The 21,810-nt window shown below is 47.1% G+C and overlaps 1 protein-coding gene across 8 annotated transcripts in view; it reads left to right on the top strand.

Annotated features, from left to right (window-relative positions):
* Positions 1-21,810, top strand: part of erich2 (glutamate-rich 2) — a 326,385-nt gene that overhangs the window by 233,349 nt on the left and 71,226 nt on the right. Inside the window, exon 11 of one of the 8 annotated variants that reach the window (XR_011592662.1) lies at positions 19,212-19,538. The exons of 6 other annotated variants lie outside the window; for them this stretch is intronic. The gene's annotated coding sequence lies outside the window, so the exon portion shown is untranslated. The remainder of the gene's footprint in view (positions 1-19,211; positions 19,539-21,810) is intronic. One more of the 8 variants, XR_011592663.1, reaches the window with a different exon arrangement.

Below are 21,810 nucleotides of genomic sequence, written 5' to 3'. Positions count from 1 at the left end.
TGCTCAAGCAGCGCTTCCAATTCCTGGACCATTCTGGAGGGTGCCTACAATAATCCCCTCAGCAAGTCTCATTGTGGTGTGCTGTGTGCTACACAACGTAGCCATCATGAGGGGACAGGAATTGCCAATGGGGATTGCAGAACCACCTCAGGAAAGGGGGGAGGAGGAAGACAAGGAAGAGGAGCCTAGCGAGGAACCCATGCCGCCACCACCACCACCATCCCTACAACAACCACTGTGGAGGCATCGTGGAGATTTTGCTGCTGCAAAAACCTTACGTCGGCAGCTCATAATTGAACGCTTTGCTTGAAGAGTGAACACGTTTGACCATTGCCTGGCCACTCTATCCCACCATGTTGACTATTTCCCCTCTTATTTTGCAAATGAGACAATATACAGGAATTGTTAAGGTGAACAAAATAATTTATTTAAGATTGTAACATTTGAAACTTTGTAATGTAACCTTCATTGTGAAACTTTAATAAAATAACATAAAATAATTAGCTGCATCCAGCAGTGTGATCATTCAACAACATAATCCAGAATATAATAACAGTGTGATATTAAACATATGATGCATTCAGCATCAACAACATAATGCAGCAACCCCTGCCCCACTATATATTACCACCGGCTTTTTGCCCACCTTCCCCTTATCACCCTCCCTTGCTTGCTGCTCCTAACCAAAGTGGCACCAAGATGGCGTGCAACAACATTGCCAGAGCACTGCTGTGTTGTGGAGGAGAGACACAGGAGATGGCGTCTGGGGATGCACTGGACCAGCTCATGGTGTGGAAGGCCTGGCTTCTGACTGGCTGGCCTTTTCATCGGCATCGCCAGTCACAGGTGGTTTTTGTGTGGGTGTGGGTGTGACAGTGGGGAATGCAGAGTGTATGGCAGAAGGGTTTATGGACTGCATCACCTGCCGAAGCTGAAGCAGAGCTTGTGCCTGTGATTCAAATTCGTGGGGCATTGGAACAGGTTCTGGGGGAGGTGGGACCAGTACAAACCGGACGGTCTGCACTTGGGCAGGAACGGAACCAATGTCCTAGGGGGAGTGTTTGCTAGTGCTGTTGGTGAGGAGTTAAACTAATATGGCAGGGGGATGGGAACCAATACAGGGAGATAGAGGGAAACAAAAAGGAGACAAAAACAAAAGACAGAAAAGAGATGAGTAAAAGTGGAGGGCAGAGAAACCAAAGGCAAGAAACAAAAAGGGCCACTAAATATAAAAGGGCTGCAGGAGGGGTAAAAACTAAAAATCATGGTTTAAAAACTATGATGAAAATACTCTACCTAAATGCACGCAGCATTAGAAATAAAGTAAATGAGTTGACGGCACAAATCATTAAAAATGGGTATGATTTGGTGGCCATTACAGAGACATGGTTGCAAGGTGGCCAGGACTGGGAATTAAACGTACAGAGGTATCTGACGATTCGGAAAGATAGGCAGGAAGGGAAGGGAGATGGGGTAGCTCTGTTAATAAGGGATGATATCAGGGCAGTTGTGAGGGATGATATTGGCTCCAATGAACAAAATGTTGAATCATTGTGGATGGAGATTAGAGATAGTAAGGGGAAAAAGTCACTGGTCGGCGTCGTTTATAGGCTCCCAAATAATAACTTCATGGTGGGGCGGGCAATAATCAAGGGAATAATGGAGGCATGTGAAAAAGGAACGGCAGTAGTTATGGGGGATTTTAACCGACATATCGATTGGTCAAATCAAATCGCAGGGGGTAGCCTGGAGGAGGAATTCATAGAATGCATACGGGATTGTTTCTTAGAACAGTATGTAACAGAGCCTACAAGGGAGCAAGCCATTTTGGATCTGGTCCTGTGCAACGAGACAGGAAAAATAAACGATCTCCTCGTAAAAGATCCTCTCGGAATGAGTGATCACAATATGGTTGAATTTGTAATACAGATTGAGGATGAGGAAGTTGTGTCAGAAACGAGCGTACTATGCTTAAACAAAGGGGACTACAGTGGGATGAGGGCAGAGTTGGCTAAAGTAGATTGGAAACGAGGACTAAACGGTGGCACAATTGAGGAACAGTGGAAGACTTTTAAGGAGCTCTTTCATAATGCACAACAAAAATATATTCCAGTGAAAAAGAAGGGTGGCAAGAGAAGAGATAACCAGCTGTGGATAACCAAGGAAATAAAGGGAAGTATCAAATCAAAGACCAATGCGTATAAGGTGGCCAAGGTTAGTGGGAAACTAGAGGATTGGGAAGATTTTAAGCAACAGCAAAGAATGACTAAAAAAGCAATAAAGAAAGGGAAGATAGATTACGAAGGTAAACTTGCGCAAAACATAAAAACAGATAGTAAAAGCTTTTACAGATATATAAAACGGAAAAGAGTGACTAAAGTAAATGTTGGTCCCTTAGAAGATGAAAAGGGGGATTTAATAATGGGAAATGTGGAAATGGCTGAGACCTTAAACAATTATTTTGCTTCCGTCTTCACAGTGGAAGACACAAAAACAATGCCAAAATTTGCAGGCCACAGGAATGTGGGAAGGGAGGACCTTGAGACAATCACTATCACTAGGGGAGTAGTGCTGGACAGGCTAATGGGACTGAAGGTAGACAAATCCCCTGGTCCTGATGAAATGCATCCCAGGGTATTAAAAGAGATGGCGGAAGTTATAGCAGATGCATTTGTTATAATCTACCAAAATTCTCTGGACTCTGGGGAGGTACCAGCGGATTGGAGAGCAGCTAATGTAACGCCTCTGTTTAAAAAAGGGGGCAGGCAAAAGGCAGGTAACTATAGGCTGGTTAGTTTAACATCTGTAGTGGGGAAAATGCTTGAAACTATCATTAAGGAAGAAATAGCGGATATTTCTGGATAGGAATAGTGCAATCAAGCAGAAGCAGCATGAATTCATGAAAGGGAAATCATGTTTAACTAACTTACTGGAATTCTTTGAGGATATAACAAGCATGGTGGATAGAGGTGTACCGATGGATGTGGTGTATTTAGATTTCCAAAAGGCATTCGATAAGGTGCCACACAAAAGGTTACTGCAAAAGATAAAGGTACGTGGAGTCAGAGGAAATGTATTAGCATGGATAGAGAATTGGCTGGCGAACAGAAAGCAGAGAGTCGGGATAAATGGGTCCTTTTCCTTTTCCAGGGATCAGTGCTGGGACCACAACTGTTTACAATATACATAGATGACCTAGAGGAGGGGACAGAGTGTAGTGCAACAAAATTTGCAGATGACACTAAGATTAGTGGGAAAGCGGGTTGTGTAGAGGACTCAGAGAGGCTGCAAGGAGATTTGGATAGGTTAAGCGAATGGGCTAAGGTTTGGCAGATGGAATACAATGTCGGAAAGTGTGAGGTCATCCACCTTGGGAAAAAAAACAGTAAAAGGGAATATTATTTGAATGGGGAGAAATTACAACATGCTGTGGTGCAGAGGGACCTGGGGGTCCTTGTGCATGAAACTCTTTTAGGGGCAGTGCAAGTGTTGGTTGCACCCACATTAAAGATTGCAGTTAGCAGAGGATGGTTTCGATCCATCGACCTCTGGGTTATGGGCCCAGCACACTTCCGCATGAATCCCAAAAGGTTAGTTTGCAGGTGCAGCAGTTAATCAGGAAGGCAAATGGAATGTTGGCCTTCATTGCGAAAGGGATGGAGTACAAAAGCAGGGAGGTGTTGCTGCAACTGTATAAGGTATTGGTAAGGCCGCACCTGGAGTACTGCGTGCAGTTTTGGTCACCTTACTTAAGGAAGGATATACTAGCTTTGGAAGGAGTACAGAGACGATTCACTAGGCTGATTCGAGAAATGAGGGGGTTACCTTATGATGATAGATTGAGTAGACTGGGTCTTTACTCCTTGGAGTTCAGAAGGATGAGGGGTGATCTTATAGAAACATTTAAAATAATGAAAGGGATAGACAAGATAGAGGCAGAGAGGTTGTTTCCATTGGCGGGGGAGACTAGAACTAGGGGGCACAGCCTCAAAATATGGAGGAGCCAATTTAAAACTGAGTTGAGAAAGAATTTCTTCTCCCAGAGGGTTGTGAATCTGTGGAATTCTCTGCCCAAGGAAGCAGTTGAGGCTGGCTCATTGAATGTTTTCAAGTCAAAGATAGATAGATTTTTAAGCAATAAGGGAATTAAGGGTTATGGGGAGAGGGCGGGTAAGTGGAGCTGAGTCCACGACCAGATCAGCCATGATCTTATTGAATGGCGGAGCAGGCTCGAGGGGCTAGATGGCCTACTCCTGTTCCTAATTCTTATGTTCTTATGTTCTTATGTGCCATATTCCACAAGGGACTCCACTGTCACTGTTGGAAGCCACCAGCCTTGTTTGGGCATTGATGGCCTTGCAGGTATTGTGATGTATGTAGCACACAAATCACTGACTCCACACGGTCTGGTGTTGATCTAACTGCTGTGACCTTAGTCTTTTATTGAACAGCTCCAGAGTGCTCCACAGGTGTGGTGGGCAGCCTTTTATACTGCCTCGTGCAGGTACTTTCAGGTCTCTCACCACAGCGCCCTCTGTGGTGCACCATTGTACTTATCATACATTTAATGTACCAGAGCAATACACAACATCACTGTCCTCCCGCCCCCCCTCCAGTTCAAAAAGCCGTTGCTAGAATCCCCTAAATCGAAAAACGAATTAGCCCATTGGTAATGTTGGTCATGGATCCACGTCCCTGAATTTAAACACAGTGACCATTTAGCATTGAAATATTAACTCGTCATAATTCGCAATTCATGTCCATTATTTTAAACACAATGACCACCCAGCATTAAAATATTATTTCTTGTCATAAATCCATCATCCTACATTCACATGGCACACTTAGGCTCGCTCTAGCCTTACAAAAGTCCGAAAGTCTTTATGTTGGGACCGCAATGGTGTGAGGCCCTTTTAAGATGCTCGGGAGCATTCCCTTTTAAGACGCCATCTTGTGCCTCCCACGAAGCTTCCGTTGGGCGCCGCCATCTTAGGTGTCCGGCTGGCCTAGAAAGAAGAAACAACACTGAAGGTGGGGAGAGGGAATTTGGGGGAAAAGTTTCAGGCATTTGTCCACGATCCTCTTCCTCTGGCGCTGATGCTGGACTTACTCGATGCTGGCGCTCTCAAACTCGACACGGCGTTTCGTTACACCCTCCGCTCCCGCCGTGGCCGCCTCTCCTGCTGCCTCCATGGCCGCCTCTCCTACCTCCGTGGCGCCACCATCGCGGCCACTGCCGCCGCCCGACTGATCCGCTGCGTGGGTCCCCCGGCCACCGATGGACCACAGCGCCCCGCCGGCCCGCACCTGTAGCCTTGAGTAGAGGCTGAGGCTGCAGGATTGCTTGGGGCCACGAGTTCTGGGCTGCTGCTGCAGCTCCAGCTCGGTTGCCGCTGCCCTTTGGAAACCCGGGGAGCAGCAGTCTGTGGAGGAGTGAAGAAGTCTTCCCAGCTCCCACAGACCTTTCCCATCCATCTTCTGCTGAGGAGCGTTAGCCCATCGCCTGCAATGACCCATAAAGGTAAATCGTGCGCCTTGCCCCCGTTAGATACCTGTACATCCTCTCTGCCAAGAACAGATATCAGTTCCTTGGTGTAAGTACGCAGCTTTGCTGTGACCGTGACCAGCTTGGGTCGTGCAGCCGGCTTACCCCATAGTTTATCAAAAGTTCTCATGACTCATCAACGACAGACCCGATCCCGTATCCACTGCCATACTCACTGGGACTCCGTCAATTTTTACTTCCATTATCACTGGGGGCGAATCGTCGGTGCACGTATACAGTCCCAACACCTCATCTTCTGCCTGCTCTTCACTGAACAGTGGATCATCCCCCATCTCTTCAGCCACATGGTGAGTCTGATTTCTTTTGCAGCTTTTGAGAAAGGGAAGCTGGGAAGACTTCTTCACTCCTCCACAGACTGCTGCTCCCCGGGTTTCCAAAAGGAAGCGGCAACCGAGCTGGAGCTGCAGCAGCAGCCCAGAACTCCTGGCCCCAAGCAATCCTGCAGCCTATTTGGTGACATCCTGGCCCTCGGGTCTGCAGTGATGGTAAAATTTGTATCTGGCCGTAAGGATGCTCTCCTTCGGTTTCAACTTGTCACGAATGAGTTCAATTAGCTTCTCATATGACTTGTCCCTGGTGCTCCCGGGTGCCAACAAATCCCTGTCGAGACAGTAAACCTCATCGCCACAACTGGAAAGCAATATCGCCTTACGCTTCTCTCTCAGTGCGTTCGTGTCCTCCGTCAGATCGTTTGCTGTGAAGTAGCACTCGAGCCTTCCCGTAAAGGCCTCCCAATCATTGCCCACGGTAAAATCCTTTAGCGAGCCCAGAGTAGCCATGGTTGCATGGAATTCAGCCCATCCTCGTCGCCAATGTGATGTATGTAGCACACAAATCACTGACTCCACACGGTCTGGTGTTGATCTGACTGCTGTGACCTTAATCCTTTATTGAACAGCTCCAGAGTGCTCCACAGGTGTGGTGGACAGCCTTTTATACTGTCTCATGCAGGTACTTTCAGATCTCCCACCACAGTGCCCTCTGTGGTGCACCATTGTACTTATCATACATTTAATGTACCAGAGCAATACACAACAGGTATCATGACTCGCACTGACAATCTGTGACCCTACCTCCGTAATGGTCGCTTTGAGACATCTTGATGCTCGCGGGAATCCTACCCAAAACATTAAGCAGCTGACAGCTGACCTGATTGCTCTCCTTGGACATTCCCACCATGTCCAGATCCACGTCTGCCTGTCTGTCAGCAGATCGAATTTGCCGACTCACTTTCCAGAGAGATGACCTGCGGGATTTGACCCCAGCACTGTGCTGCTGCACGCCACTAGTCCCAGGAGCCGCAGAGTCATCAAACCCCGAGAACCTCACGTTGTCCTCAGAGGAGCTGAGTGCCGATGGTAGAACAGGGGTGGATTGAATCTGTGCCGGTTGCTGCAACGGAGTCGGCTCATCCGTATCCTCTCCAGATGATGGCCTGATGTGGAGTTTTCCCTGGAAGGATGCTGCACCTATGTCTGGTCATCTGGAATCAGAAAGTAACAGACGCGTGGTGAGCAGCAAGGGAGGGGGCAGGGTGACATGAGGAAGGTCACATAGCACAGGCTCATTTGAAGGACCGCTGCTACTCCATTATATCTCATCCAGAGACACGACATGACATTGCCCAAACCAGCCCAGGGAGTGTGCAGAACATTGCCCCAACCCTAGTCCAAAGACACTGCATGATATTGCCTCAACCCTAATCCAGAGACACTATGACGTTGCCCCAACCCGAGTCCAGAGTCATTACATGACATTGCCCCAATCCAGCCCAGGGAGTGTGCAAGACATACCCTCAGTTACCGAGCAAGGGTCAGCGCCCCCAGTGGCAGTTGCCCGACATGAGGTGCAATAAAGATAAGCAGTTATCATCGGCGACTTTAATCTACGTATAGATTGGGCTAACCAAACTGGTAGCAATACGGCGGAGGAGGATTTCCTGGAGTATATTGGGATGCTTTTCTAGACGAATATGTCAAGGAACCAACTAGAAGGCTGGCCATCCTAGACTGGGTGATGTGCAATGAGAAAGGACTAATTAGCAATCTTGTGGTGCGAGGCTCCTTGGGGAAGAGTGACCATAATATGGTAGAATTCTTTATTAAGATGGAGAGTGACACAGTTAATTCAGAGACTAGGGTCCTGAACTTAAGGAAAGGTAACTTCGATGGTATGAGACGTGAATTGGCTAGAATAGACTGGCAAATGATACTTAAAGGGTTGACAGTGGATAGGCAATGGCAAACATTTAAAGATCCCCATGGATGAACTTCAACAATTGTACATCCCTGTCTGGAGTAAAAATAAAACGGGGAAGGTGGCTCAACCATGGCTAACAAGGGAAATTAGGGATAGTGTTAAATCCAAGGAAGAGGCATATAAATTGGCCAGAAAAAGCAGCAAACCTGCAGACTGGGAGAAATTTAGAATTCAGCAGAGGAGGACAAAGGGTTTAATTAGGAGGGGGGAAATAGAGTATGAGAGGAAACTTGCTGGGAACATAAAAACTGACTGCAAAAACTTCTATAGATATGTGAAGAGAAAAAATTAGTGAAGACAAATATAGGTCCCTTGCAGTCAGATTCAGGTAAATTTGTAATGTGGAACAAAGAAATGGCAGACCAGTTGAACAAATACTTTGATTCTGTTTTCATGAAGGAAGACACAAATAACCTGCCGGAAAATCTAGAGGACCGAGGGTCTAGTGAGAAGGAGGAACTGAACGAGATCCTTATTAGGCGGGAAATTGTGTTTGGGAAATTGATGGGATTTAAGGCCGATAAGTCCCCGGAGCCTGATAGTCTGCATCCCAGAGTACTTAAGGAAGTGGCCCTAGAAATAGTGGATGCATTGGTGATCATTTTCCAACAGTCTTCGACTCTGGATCAGTTCCTATGGACTGTAGAGTAGCTAATGTAACACCACTTTTTAAAAAAGGAGGGAGAGAGAAAACGGGTAATTATAGACCGGTTCGCCTGACAGCAGTCATGGGGAAAATGTTGGAATCGATTATTAAAGATGAAATAGCAGCGCATTTAGAAAGCAGTGACAGGATCAGTCCAAGTCAGCATGGATTTATGAAAGGGAAATCATGCGAGACAAATCTTCTGGAATTTTTTGAGGATGTAACTAGAGTGGACAAGGGAGAATCAGTGGTTGTGGTGTATTTGGACTTTCAAAAGGCTTTTGACAAGGTCCCACACAAGAGATTGGTGTGCAAAATTAAAGCACATGTTATTGGGGGTAATGTACTGACGTGGATAGAGAACTGGTTGGCAGACAGGAAACAGAGAGTTGGGATGGCAGGCAATGACTAGTGGGGTGCCGCAGGGCTCAGTGCTTGGACCCCAGCTATTTAGAATATTATTAATGATTTAGATGAAGGAATTGAACATAATATCTCCAAGTTTGCAGAAGATACTAAGCTGGGTGGCGGTGTGAGCTGTGAGGAGGATGCTCAGAGGCTGCAGGGTGACTTGGACAGGTTAGGTGAGTGGGCAAATGCATGTCAGATGTAGTATAATATGGATAAATGTGAGGTTATCCAATTTGGTGGCAAAAACATAAAGGCAGAATATTATCTGAATGGCGGCAGATTAGGAAACGGGGAGGTGCAACGAGACCTGGGTGTCATGGTACATCAGTCATTGAAAGTTGACATGCAGGTACAGCAGGCGGTGAGGAAGCAGCGGGAGTCTGGGGAACGGCGGCAGCGTCGAGGAGGCGGAGCGGGAGTTCGTGAGGTCTATAAAGGCCCAGCGGGAGTCCGGGGATCGGCGGCAGCGTCGAGGAGGCAGAGCGGGAGTTCATGAGGCCTATAAAGGCCAACTGGTGCAGGGGCAGAAAGTAAACAAAGAAGAAGAAAAAAATCGAAAGGTGACGTCACAGCCAAGGGGGTAAGTGATTGGCTGGTGATTGGTGAGTAGTTTTTCTTTTTCTTTTCACTATCAGCAGGTAAACTTTATCATTGTTGCAAAATTAAGTTAATCTCGGGGTTAAGTCATGGCAGGAGAACTCGGACACATGTTATGCTCCTCCTGTGCTATGTGGGAACTCAGGGACGCTTCCAACATCCCTGACGATTACATGTGCGGGAAGTGTATCCGAGTGCAGCACCTGACAGACCGAATTGCGGCACTGGAGCTGTGGGTGGATTTACTCTGGAGCATCCGCGATGCTGAGGATGTCGTGAAGAGCACGTTTAGTGAATTGGCCACACCGCAGATAAAGGGTACACAGCCAGATAGGGGATGGGTGACCAACAGGAAGAGCAGTGGAAGGAAGGTAGTGCAGGGGTCCCCTGCGGTCATCCCCCAGCAAAACAGATACACCGCTTTGGGTACTGTTGAGGGGGATGACTCATCAGGGGAGAGCAGCAGCAGCCAAGTTCATGGCACCATGGGTGGCTCTGCTGCACAGGACAGGAAGAAAAAGAGTGGCAGAGCTATAGTGATAGGGGATTCTATTGTAAGGGAAATAGATGTTTCTGCGGCCGCAATCGAGACTCCAGGATGGAAGGGAGCTATGAGTTAAATTAAAAAGTAGGACCTCAAAGCTAGTAATCTCAGGATTGGTACCAGTGCCACGTGCTAATCAGAGTAAGAATCGCAGGATAGCTCAGATGATTACGTGGCTTGAGGAGTGGTGCAGAAAGGAGGGATTCAAATTCCTGGGACATTGGAACCGGTTCTGGGGGAGGTGGGACCAGTCCAAACCGGACGGTCTGCACCTGCGCAGGACCGGAACCAATGTCCTAGGGGGAGTGTTTGCTAGTGGTGTTGGGGAGGGGTTAAACTAATATGGCAGGGAGACGGGAACCTATGCAGAGAGAAAGAGGGAAGTAAAATACGGGCAGAAGCAAAAGATAGAAAGAAGAAAAGTAAAAGTGGAGGGCAGAGAAACCCAAGGCAAAAATCAAAAACGACCGCATTGCAGCAAAATTCTAAAAGGGCAAAGTGTGTTAAAAAGACAAGCCTGAAGGCTCTGTGCCTCAATGCGAGGAGTATTCGTAATAAGGTGGACGAATTAACTGCACAGACAGCAATGAATGAACATGATATAATTAGCATCAAGGAGACATGGCTCCAAGGTGATCAACGCTGGGAACTCAACATCCAGGGCTATCCAACATTTAGGAAGGATAGACAGAAAGGAAAAGGAGGTGGGGTAGCGTTGCTGGTTAAAGAGGAAATTAACACAATAGCAAGGAAGAACATTAGCTTGGATGATATGTGATCTGTATGGATGAAGCTGCGGAATACCAAAGGACAGAAAACGCTAGTGGGAGTTGTGTACAGACCACCAAACTGTAGTAGTGAGATTAGGGACAGCATCAACCAAGAAATTAGGGATGCGTGCAATAAAGGTACAGCAGTTATCATGGGCGACTTTAATCTACATATAGATTGGGCTAACCAAACTTGTAGCAATACGATGGAGGAGGATTTCCTGGAGTGTATTAGGGATGGTTTTCTGGACCAATATGTCGAGGAACCAACTAGAGGGCTGGCCATCCTAGATTGGGTGATGTGTAATGAGAGAGAATTAATTAGCAATCTTGTTGTGCGAGGCCCCTTGGGGAAGAGTGACCATAATATGGTAGAATTATTTATTAAGCTGGAGAGTGACACAGTTAATTCAGAGACTAGTGTCCTAGAAACATAGAAACATAGAAAATAGGTGCAGGAGTAGGCCATTCGGCCCTTCTAGCCTGCACCACCATTCAATGAGTTCATGGCTGAACATGCAACTTCAGTACCCCATTTCTGCTTTCTCGCCATACCCCTTGATCCCCCTAGTAGTAAGGACTTTATCTAACTCCTTTTTGAATATATTTAGTGAATTGGCCTCAACAACTTTCTGTGGTAGAGAATTCCACAGGTTCACCACTCTCTGGGTGAAGAAATTCCTCCTCATCTCGGTCCTAAATGGCTTACCCCTTATCCTTAGACTGTGTCCCCTGGTTCTGGACTTCCCCAAAATTGGGAACATTCTTCCTGCATCTAACCTGTCTAACCCCGTCAGAATTTTAAACGTTTCTATGAGGTCCCCTCTCATTCTTCTGAACTCCAGTGAATACAAGCCCAGTTGATCCAGTCTTTCTTGATAGGTCAGTCCCGCCATCCCGGGAATCAGTTCTGGACCATGGTCTCTGAATTAACTGTGTTCAGGTTTGGTCTCCTAATCTGAGGAAGGACGTTCTTGCTATTGAGGGAGTGCAGCAAAGGTTCACCACACTGATTCTCGGGATGGAAGCATTGACATATGAGGAGAGACTGGATCGATTGGGCCTGTATTCACTGGAGCTTAGAAGGATGAGAGGGGATCTTATAGAAACATATAAAATTCTGACGGGACTGGACAGGAAGAATGTTCCCGATGTTGGGGAAGTCCATAACCAGAGGACACAGTGTAAGGATAAGGGGTAAGCCATTTAGAACTGAGATGAGGAGACACTTCTTCACTCAGAGAGTTGTTAACCTGTGGAATTCCCTGTCGCAGAGAGTCGTTGGTGCCAGTTCATTGGATATATTCAAGAGGGAGTTAGATGTGGCCTTTACGGCTAAAGGGATCAAGGGGTATGGAGAGAAGGCAGGAAAGGGGTACTGAGGTGAATGATCAGCCATCATCTTATTGAATGGTGGTGCAGGCTCAAAGGGCCGAATGGTCTACTCCTGCACCTATTTTCTATGTTTCTATGAGGCCTGCCACTCTCTCCTCGATGTAGGTGAGTGGCAGGGTCTGAGGCAGACCACCGCCTGTCTGCACCTGCTCGCGGCAATTGTGTGACTTCTTTGCCTGCAAAGATGAAAATGGGAATGGTTACAAGAGGGTCCATCTGCTCTTGTGGCACAGATAGCCACCTAAGCACTTATACCATACTGTCTGAATGTAATACAGTCCTCTGTTTAATGGCCTTGTAAGTTGCATATGGTTCATCAGGAGGACATCAAAGTATGGAGCCATCTTATGAGGTCTCAAAAAGCAATCTTAATAATGTGTAAAGATCATTCATGGCAAATCGGATGCCAAACTAAGCCTATCTATGTGTCATGCCTTTTAGAAGGCATTCCACAGAGTGCTGAGAGGCACCAACAGCATGAGAACAAATAATATGTCAATAATCGAAGTAATTAAAGAGCGCATGAATTAAAATTGTGCTCACTCTAACGACCCTTGAAGATCATTCAACTTCTTTCGGCAGTGTGTGCCAGTTCTGATTTCAGTGTCTGAGACAGGGACCTCCTCAGTGACTTCCCTCCAAATCCTTTTAAAAATGGATGGCAATGGTCTAGATCCACCCCTATGATGCAACACTTGCCATCTTCTCTCCACAGCCCCCACTAGAGCTTCATTAACCTCATGGCTGAATCGCCTGTCACGCTGTCTTGAATCGTCGTCCTCTTGTCATCAAAATCCCAATGTAAAATGGCTGATTCAGCACATGCGCTTGGCCATGCCCTGCATTAGTGTTTGTGATTGGACAGCAGACCAGAAACGCGGGAAGAAAAAAAAAATTTGCGCATGTGCAGAACGGCCAATTTTTTTAGCGCCGGAACATTCGGCTCCAGTGCACAAATTGTGTGGTGCAACACTGGAGTTAGTGCTTACGCTCCTCATGAACTTTCATTTGGCGAAAGCTGCACACTCTGGCGCTAACGTTAACCCGGCGCTACATTTTTGAATCCGCTGCAAATTGCGCCCGGAAACAGGCGAAAACATAAAAAGCCGAAAATCCAGCTCCGAGGCCATGAAATTTGGCACCTTAGCACCGGCTGTTAAATCCGGTTTTGACATAAAATTGATGGCACCCACCTTGCTTCTGCTCAGTTCCACCGATTTTGGGCAGGTCAGCAGCACAGCCGTTGCCTACGTTTGCCAGAAAAATGCTAATTAGGCAGATTGTGACATCAATCAGCGTACAACGCTGTTTTGACGCACAACCTACCATTTTTGACCTTGCCGCTCCATTCGACTCCCTCTCCAAAACACGAGCATGCGTTCAGCTGCATGAGGGACCCCCACACCAGCGGTATTTAAAGGGATCATCAACAACTTGCAGGTGACTTGCTTTTTGATTTCTATTAGCTCTGTGTAAGTTTGTGCAATTGGTTGGAGCTGTCTGCAGTTATTTAAATTTGGTGAAGCGGCAGGGAGTAGTGCTGCAAGTGGAGAAGGCCTTGCTTCTGAATTCAAGTATTCTGCTCAGGCTACTTGCTCCCAGTCATGGGGGCTCTACTTGCTGTTACCCTCGTGCTGGAGCATGACCGGGAGATGAAGCAGTGAAGAAGAGGGCAAGCTGCTCACAGAGGGAGGAGGAAGGGCAGGCGGACTCTCAGTAGGAGGCCTTACCCAACTAGGGTCTTCCGAGAACACTTCTACCTGCACAAGCCAAGAGCAGTGTATTTGGAGGCTCCGCTTCACAAGAACTCTGCCATCTCCAGGAACCAGACCTACAGCCTCAAAGCAGGGTGGTGATGGCGCTGCCAATAGCTATCAAGGTCACCCTGCCCCTGAATTTTTTCGCCACCGAATCCTTACATTCGGGAGCAGGTGACCGAGCTAACATCTCCCAGTTCGCCGTTCATCGCTGCATCCAGTAGGTCACAGACGCTCTGTACACCAGGACAAGGGTCTTTATTGTCTTCTCTGGGGACCTGGGGGTACTTATGCATGAAACACAAAAGGATAGTGTGTAGGTACATCAAATGATCAAGATGGCCAATGGTATCTTGGCCTTTATTGCAAAGGGGATGGAATATAAAAGCATGGAAGTCTTGCTACAGCTATACAAGGTATTGGTGAGGTCACACCTGGAGTACTGCGTGCAGTTTTGGTTTCCATATTTATGAGAAGATATACTTGCTTTGGAGGCAGTTCAGAGAAGGTTCACTAGGTTGATTGCGGGATGAGGGGGTTGACTTATGAGGAAAGGTTGAGTAGGTTGAGCCTCTATGCACTGGAATTCAGGAGAATGAGAGTTGATCTTATCGAAACATATAAGATTATAAGGGGGCTTGACAAGGTGGATGCAGAGAGGATATTTCCACTGATGGGGAAGACTAGAACTAGAGGGCATGATCTTAGAATAAGGGGTCGCCCATTTAAAACTGAGATGAGGAGGAATTTCTTCTGAGGGTTGTAAATCTAGGGAATTCTCTGCCCCAGAGAGCTGTGGAGGCTGGGTCATTGAATATATTTAAGGCGGAGATAGACAGATTTTTGAGCGATAAGGGAATAAAGGGTTATGGGGAGCGGGCAGGGAAGTGGAGCTGAGTCCATGATCAGATCAGCCATGATCTTATTGAATGGCGGAGCAGGCTCGAGGGGCCATATGGCCTACTCCTGTTCCTATTTCGTATGTTCTGATATTCTCTCTCAACCGAGAGAAGCCGGAGGAGTGCGCATGTGGCTTTGCCAGGATATCAGGCTTCACCATAGTGCAGGGCACTATCGACTGCACACTAGTGGCTTTGTGGGCGCCTCATATCAATCCTGAGATGTTCCGTAACTGCAAAGGCACACGAACTGCTCATTTAATGTGTATTTCGGTTTGCAACCACGCCCAGCACAACAACATGGCGAAGGCCCGGTATCCTGGCAGTAATTATGATGTCTTCATCCTGCACCAGTCCAGTGTGCCAACAATCTTCCAGCCATCACGTCAAACCCAAGGGTAGCTGCTCAAACACAGAGCTATCAGCTCTGCACCCGTCTAATGACTCCCATCCATAACCCCACCACTTGTGGCCAGCATGAGAACAGTCTGAGTTTGCGAGATAGCAAGCTGAGAGCAGTCTGAGCCTCCACTGCATTACTAAGGCATTGGGTCACTTTCGCTTGTGCTGCAATGGAAGCTGCAGCATCGCCCATCACAACCAGCATCATGGTTGGGTCCACAAATTCTCTAATGAAGTTTCCCATCACTTTCACCCTGGAAATCATGGGCCCCAAACTCTGTGCAAAGCTCTGTGCAAAGCCCCGTGCAATGTTGGGCCAAACTCCTCCATGCTCCTTGACACTGACAAGAGGCTCTCTGGCACTAAGCTTTTCTGTATGCATGCCCAAGTTGTCAAGTTTGCTGATGATACAAAGATGGGTGGGAAAGCAAATTGTGAGGAGGACACAAAAAATCTGCAAAGGGATATAGACAGGCTAAGTGAGTGGGCAAAAATTTGGCAGATTGAGTATAATGTGGGAAAATGTGAGGTTATCCACTTTGGCAGAAATAATAGAAAATAAATTATAATTTAAATGGAGAAAAATTGCAAAGTGTTGCAGTACAGAGAGACCTGGGAGTCCTTGTGCATGTATACTTGATCAGCTCCGCTGGGCAGGCCACATAGTTCGCATGCCAGACACAAGACTCCCAAAGCAAGCGCTCTACTCGGAACTCCTTCACGGCAAACTAACCAAAGGTGGACAGCGGAAACGTTACAAGGACACCCTCAAAGCCTCCCTGATAAAGTGCAACATCCCCACTGACACCTGGGAGTCCCTGGCCAAAGACCGCCCTAAGTGGAGGAAGTGCATCCGGGAGGGCACTGAGCACCTTGAGTCTCGTCGTCGAGAGCATGCAGAAATCAAGCGCAGGCAGCGGAAAGAGCGAGCGGCAAACCAGTTCCACTCCTTCCCTCGATGACTATCTGTCCTACCTGTGACAGAGACTGTGGTTCTTGTATTGGACTGTACAGCCACCTAAGAACTCATGTTAAGAGTGGAAGCAAATCTTCCTTGATTCCGAGGAATTGCCTATGATGATAATGTGCATGAAACACAAAAAGTTATTATGCAGGTACAGCAAGTAATCAGGAAGGCAAATGGAATGATGGCCTTTATTGCAAGGAGGATCGAGTATAAAAGCAGAGAAGTCCTGCTACAACTGTAGAGGGTATTGGTGAAGCCACATCTGGAGTACTGCGTACAGTTTTGGTCTCCGTATTTAAGGAAGGATATACTTACATTGGGGGCTGTTCAAAGAAGGTTCACTAGGTTGATTCCAGAGATGAGGGTGTTGCGTTATGAAGATAGGTTGAATAGGTTGACCTATACTCATTGGAGTTCAGAAGAATGAGAGGTGATCTTATTGAAACATAAGATAATGAGGTGGCTCAACAAGGTGGATGCAGAGAAGATATTTCCACTCATAGGGGAAACTAAAACTAGGCAACATAGTCTTAGAATAAGGGGCCGTCCATTTAAAACTGAGATGAGGAGTCATTTATTCTCTGAGGGTTGTAAATCGATAGAATTCTCTGCCATCAGAGCTGGGTCATTGAATATTTAAGTTGGAGATAGACAGATTTTTGAGCGATAAGGCAATAAAGGGTTATGGGGAGCGGGCAGGGAAGTGGAGCTGAGTCCATGATCAGATCAGCCATGATCTTATTGAATGGCGGAGCAGGCTTGAGGGGCCAAATGGCCTACTCCTGCTCCTATTTCTTTTGTTCTTATGTTCATCACCCTTCTTGTGAAGGCCACCCCATCAAAGTCATCATCTGAGTCCTGTGCAGCAGAACTTGTGCACAAACGCGCCCTCCGGGGAGCTGACACCCTATCTACCCTTTTCCCATGGCCTGTCTGCAGCCCACTCATGCCCGGTGACTTACCACATACAGATCCTCCCTCTATACTACCCTTTAAAGTACGCATAGTGCAATTTTCTAAGCTGGTGTCTGGGAATGTTAGATCGAATGACAATGCCTCTTCTCCTTCGCTCTTCTCCTCTGCTACATTGGGGACAGGCTAGGCTGCTGGCAGTTCTTCAGTATCTGAAGGGAGAAAGGCACAAGGGTCAGGTTGTGGTGAGGAGAAGGTGGGAAAGCAAGATGTGCATACTTACAGCATCAACAACTTGTAAGTGAGAAGAGATTACGCCATGAGGGGAAAGTGAGATGTAAGAAGAAGGATTAGGTCATCAGCGATGCTTTCAATCTTGCCGCTCGTCACAGCTTCAGTGATGGCCCCGCCAATGATCTCCTCCAGTGCAGTGAGAATTCTGAAGACATGCTTCCCTGTCGCCTGTATGCTGCTACTCACGTCTGTTATGCGCCACCTCGGCCTACAAGAGAAAGCGAAGTGTGTAAGTGAGTGTGGTGCAATGTGTTTGGGTGATGCGCCTGTCATTGTTGAATGACAGGAAGTGTGTGCAAGGTGTGAGATGTGGATGTGAGGTTTGCAGCAACAGTAAGTGTGAGGGTGAGGTGAAGCTTTGATTGTGAGATACGAGCCGTGATTGCTGAAGATTGTTGGTAGGTGAGTGATGGGGGTGTAGTGTATTGAGCAGTGGCTGAGGCTGGTGGTTCAGTTGATGGGCTAAGGCATTTGAAGATGCATTCACTTATCTTGACCACTCGTGTGACATCATTAAACTTGTTGCGGCACTGGATCCAGATCCTGGGGGCAACACACATGGCACTGATGACTTATGCTATCCCCTCCCACTGCCTTCTGGCATGGTGCCTGGAAGGCCTCTTGCCCCTCTGCTGGTCGAGGACCTGTCTTCTTCTGTGCACCTCAGTGCTGCATCAGAAAATCCCCTTGCCCTTTCTCTTCTCTGTTAAGTCATGGCTGCATGCAGAGTGACGAGGAGTTGCTTCTGCAACAAAGCACCTCCCCTTTAAGAAGTGCAGAGAGCCTAGGCAAAATTTTATTGGCCAGTGGACTGCACCCAATATTGGGCCTCCTCTTGAGCGCTAAGTCAACCAGCAGCACATTTAGCGCTGAGCTCAGCGCTCCAATTATGTAAATGAGCAGGCAGCACGAATTTTGCATGCTGCCTGCACCGCTTTGAAAAGGCGCAGGCAGATCGTGCATTGCGCTCCCCGTGCCCATTTTCAGGCCTAATCTAATTTCACCCCCTGGATATTTTAGACTAGCATAATTAAATGTAGCTATAAAGTTGTCTTTTGTGTCTTTGAGTTCCATAAGTAATGCTTTTAATTGAAGGCCTCAGCCACTTTCAAAAGCCTCGTCTTGGACTTGATGTGAAAAGTTTTCCTCTCATTGCACTTGGGTGCAAAGGATTGCTTGGGCACAGTAGAAGAAAATCAGGTAGGGAAGACCGCATGCCTGTAACGGACCCCACGATTTTCCATCCAATCTCCACTTTACATTCAGAATTTAGAAACAAGACACTTTACATGAGAATTACTTATACAGCTGCAGTGGGTGAATGAAACACTACTTGCTGTTGAATGGAATGCTATACTCCCTTTAATTCTGTGTGGCTACATTTTAACAATGGCCCAATGCCACATGGTATCAAACATTCTTAAAAAATAATATACACAAAATCCACAGTGTTTCTTTTTATCAATACACTATTTAATTGCTGAAAGAACTCAATTAAATTTATCAAACACAACATGCCTTTTGCTAATCCATGCTGGCTGTCCTTAATTAACCATGCCTTTCTAGTTCTAAGTTAATGTTGTCCTGTATTATGGCCACTGGAAACTTACCCACTACCACTCTTCGAGAGTAACTTGATTTATTCCTTTCCTCCTTTTTGAATTGAGGTATTACTTAACAATCCTCCAGTCATCTGGCACAATTTCCATAGCTAAGAATAGTTAACAGATTTTAGTCAGCGCCTCTGCCATTTTATTTCCTATTTGACTTCTCTTACCTTTTCTGCTCTCAGGAGAACAAACCCAGCTTCTCCAGTCTCGCCACATAACTGAAGTCCCTCATCCCTGGAACCATTCTAGTAACTCTCCTCTGCACCCTCTCCAAGGCCTTGACATCGTTCCTGAAGTATAGGAGAGGATCCCATCTGCAGTGGCAGATCATACTACTGTTGAATTTTAATTGATCAGCTGACAGCAGCCGGGTCGGGACCCGCCACAGACACCAGCCGTACCAGACACACCAAGTTTGTTGCAGTGCAAACAGCAAGTCAGCAAGTAAACTGTTAGTCTGTAGAGAAGAGCCTTTGAAGAAAACAGTAAGCGACACTTCCTGTCAGAAGGTGGATCTTTATTATTATTTTTAGTCTTGTGTGTGTGTGTGTGTCAAGTTGCACGACATCTTTTTTCCCTGATCGGTCACAAGAGATCTTGGAACTGTGCCTGTATGCAGCACCCGTCTGTTAACAGAAATCTCCCTGGGCTCTTTTCTATAACAGACAGACGGAGCTCCGGCTGAAGGAGCCCTGGGAGTGATTAGATCGGTGCGACAAGCTGAACTGGACTCGTAAAAGGCAATCCGCAATCATTTCTGTTGCAGTAAAGGGCATAATATAGGTGGTAAAACATTGAGTACATTGGTGGAAGAAGGGTATCTAAGCTTGCCTACAACCAGCCAACCTCCTGGGCCTGGCCAGCTACCTTTTAAGTGCCATTTCAGCCCTTTATTACCCTTTGTTTTTGACTCTTTTTAAAAAAAAAAAGAAAGCTTTGGAGATGGGAGAGTTGAAGAGAATCTTCATCTTGCTACTTGTCAACCAGAGCTACACCTACCGAGGGAGAGAGAGGGAGTGAACTACACACCGAGGTACCCTGATCCTGTAAACCTTCTGGGAATCAGTAGATCAGGGTGCGGTGCCTATGCTCACTGAACGTGTGCAGGACAATCCCTTAAATAGAAGTATAGGTTTTGTTGGATTTATGGTCCTTGTTGATATGTCCTTACTATACAGTATAAATGCACACGAGGCCCATACTTGAGAGAAGGTCACTCTGTGACCAGTTACCTTTATTACCAAGACTTCAAGTGATGAAGGTGGTTGGAGCTTCCCCTTTTATACCTGGAACGCCCAGGTTAGGAGTGTCTCCCACAAGTTCACCCCCTTGTGGTCAATGTTCTCAAAGTGTACAACTTAGGTCAGCTTATACATGGGTTAGTTAAATGATAGTTGAATACATGACATCACCTCCCCCCCCCCAAAGTCTTATTGGGATCACAGGTTAAGTCTCTCTGGTGGTTTACACTCCCTTGTAGAGCGCCTGAGTTGGGACTCCGGTTGTTGGGCGCTGGCCTGAGTGTCTGCAGTTTGCGGTGCCTCAGGCCTGTCCGAACTGCCCACAGTGACTGGGCTCTCCTCCGCTTGGTTCCGGTGTTCGGTCACCTGTGGTGGAGTAAACTCTACGTCGTGTTCTTCCTCTGCTTCTTCCATGGGGTTGCTGAACCTCCTTTTAGTTTGATCTACGTGTTTGCGGCAGATTTGTCCATTGGTAAGTTTAACTACCAAAACCCTATTCCCCTCTTTGGCAATCACAGTGTCTGCAAGCCATTTGGGCCCTGCAGCGGAATTAAGGACAAAAACAGGGTCATTGAGATCAATACATCGCGCCCTCGCAATCCTGTCATAGTAGTCACATTGTGACTGACGCCTGCTCTCAACAATTTCTTTCATAGTAGAGTGTATAAGGGATAACCTGGTTTTCAGCGTCCTTTTCATTAGCAGCTCTGCGGGTGGAACCCCTGTGAGCGAGTGTGGTTGGGATCTATTGGCCAACAGGAGGCGGGATAAGCGGCTTTGTAGGCAACCCCCTTGGATTCTGAGCATCCCCTGTTTGATTGTCTGCACTGCTCGTTCCGCCTGGCCGTTTGAGGCCGGCTTGCACGGTGCCGTTCTGACATGGTTGATTCCATTGTCTGCCATGAAGTCCTGGAATTCAGTGCTTGTAAAGCACGGGCCATTGTCGCTGACCAAGACATCCGGTAGACCATAGGCGACGAACATTGCCCGTAGACTTTCTACCGTGGCAGAGAATGTGCTTGAATTTAAAATGGCACACTCAATCCATTTGGAGTAGGCGTCTACTACAACCAAAAACATTTTTCCCATGAAAGGACCTGCGTAGCCCACATGGATGTGTGACCATGGCTTGGCGGGCCAGGACCAGGGGCTAAGGGGGGCTTCCCTGGGTGCGTTGCCCAGCTGAGCACACGTGTTGCACCTGCGAACACAAAGTTCTGCATCTAGCCCTGGCCACCAGACATGTGACCTGGCAATTGCCTTCATCATGACAATGCCCGGATGCTTATTGTGAAGTTCTCTGATAAACACCTCTCTGCCCGTCTGGGGCATGACTACTCAGTTTCCCCACAGTAGACAATCGGCCTGAATCGAGAGTTCATCCTTGCGCCTATGAAACAGTTTAAATTCTCAGGGCATGCCCCGTACATGACTGGCCAGTCCCCATTCTGGAAACATTTCTTAACTAAAGACAGTAGCGGGTCTTTATTTGTCCAGACTTTAATCTGACGGGCTATCACAGGTGAGCCTTCGCTTTCAA

Source organism: Pristiophorus japonicus, chromosome 3, assembly GCF_044704955.1.
Source record: "Pristiophorus japonicus isolate sPriJap1 chromosome 3, sPriJap1.hap1, whole genome shotgun sequence".
In the NCBI taxonomy this organism is placed as follows: Eukaryota; Metazoa; Chordata; class Chondrichthyes; family Pristiophoridae; genus Pristiophorus; species Pristiophorus japonicus.
Note: the sequence above shows the minus strand (reverse complement) of the source record. Positions and strands in the feature narration are given on the sequence as shown.